Below are 1,936 nucleotides of genomic sequence, written 5' to 3'. Positions count from 1 at the left end.
GGGCTCTCATAAGTAAGCAGATTGGGGCTGTCAACATTTAGATGAGACCTCTGAAGACATCTGCTGTAGGAAACTGTACTTGTAGTTCAAATTGCGCTCGCTCTCTCTGTTAGTGCAGACCCAATGCCTAGGGTTAGGGGGCTTTACAGTGCTGGAGGTTGTAGCTTTCATCCAAAGACCTGCCCGTTTTTGATTTCTAAAGATTCCATGGCAATTTTCATAAGATATTAAACCCTACTGACTTAAGGAAATTCCTGTCTGGGTGACTGCATTCTAGATACGTAAATACATGCTACAGTTTCAATAGGATAACATACTCTTCACTTCCTGAGCTGAATAGGTGTGTAGGGTTGCCATGCACTATTAAGCAGCTGTTGTATTTGAGTCCATATGTGGCTATATTTCAGCGACGGACAAAGCAATTCCTGTCTTCTGCAATCAGTAGTTAGTATAGAGGAAAGGGCAAGAATCTAACAGATAATTATGGAATAACCTGCACAGAGAGAACTTCTTCCTAATATGTTAGTTATGTGATCTGCACCCCGAAGCATAAAAATGTATCACATCACACATACACACAGACCATTTAGCTTAACTGTGTGTGTTCTCATTAACCACATAAATGCCTAATCCTCCTTTAAATCCTGCTAAACCCTTGGTCTCAGTATTGAGGCAGTATGTTCTACATGGTCATTGTGCAATGGATGTTCCCCTCTCAGGTTCAATGAAAAAATTATTCTCATTAAGAGAAGCTACCTCAGTAACAGTTAACTACTTTAGTAACTATTATGGGGTCATCTGTATGCACCAGAACATGCAATTTTAGTACATATTTTAGTTCTGGCTATTGCAGGTGAGATTGTTTACTATGGCTGAAAAAAAGGTAGACATTTAAGGAAGAGCCTTCCTCAGGTTAGCATTGGATTATGTGTTTTGTTGGTGGTTTTTTTTTTGGTCTCACAAAGACAAAATCCAAATTACTAAGCAATTAGGGATTTGTGAATGTAATTCTAAGCATAATTTTTGGTTCTGAATAGTGCTATCTTCTACCACTACCATTTTTTTCATAAACTTTCCTTTTTTTTCTAAACAAAGTTACACATACAATGTAGGGTAGCTATGGCCTTTTGTCTTGGTTCTGAAAACTTGAAAGCACAAACAGATTAGGCACACTCCCTCATTCCTGAGAAAGTAAGTACATCTAGCATTTCAAAAGGGTGCTAGCCTGAAAATTAGCAATCAATATTGTGTTCAATTCCAGTACCTACCCATTGGCTTTTTGTTTAGAGTTGGCTAAACCTGCAAGGAACGGGCAGAGCAACTGAACACACCATCCTCTGGCTGGCGATTCTTCCCCCATTGGCTCACGTTCTTTGGAAGACACCAGGATGAAGATTCTCCATATCTTGGCTCAGAGAAACATGAACATTCACCCTGTTTGCTAAGGGATGCTCTTCAGGATTCTCTTTGCAGTATAATCACATGATAGGATGCAAAGAAAGGCTATAAATAGGAATGAGTCCTTGTTCAGTTTGCTATGGCATCGCTCACCACTCCTATGCCACAAGTTTCTGAACTGTATGCAGTTACTGTACTACCATGGTAGTATTCTCTGAAATGTTTCCAGTTCCATGCGCAGGGCCAGTTAGACAGGCAGAACTGCAGGGTCTCAATGCATGGATCAGATGATGGTGTAGGGAGGAGGAGTTTAGATTTAATAGGAACTGGGGAACCTTTTGGAAAACTGGGAGCTTGTACAGGAAGGATAGGCTCCACCTAAACTAAAATGGAACCAGATTGCTGGCATTTAAAATTAAAAAGGCCATAGAACAGTTTTTAAACTAAGGGCTGAAGGAAAGCCGACAGGTGAGGAGGAGCACGTGGTTCGGACAGACACATCCCTTAGGGGAGGATCTATTAATGGAGATTCTCTAAG

Source organism: Lepidochelys olivacea (genome assembly GCF_965140295.1).
Source record: "Lepidochelys olivacea isolate rLepOli2 genome assembly, chromosome: 1".
NCBI classification, from domain to species: domain Eukaryota; kingdom Metazoa; phylum Chordata; order Testudines; family Cheloniidae; genus Lepidochelys; species Lepidochelys olivacea.
The sequence above is the reverse complement of the archived record's forward strand: the minus strand, read 5'-3'. Positions refer to the sequence as shown.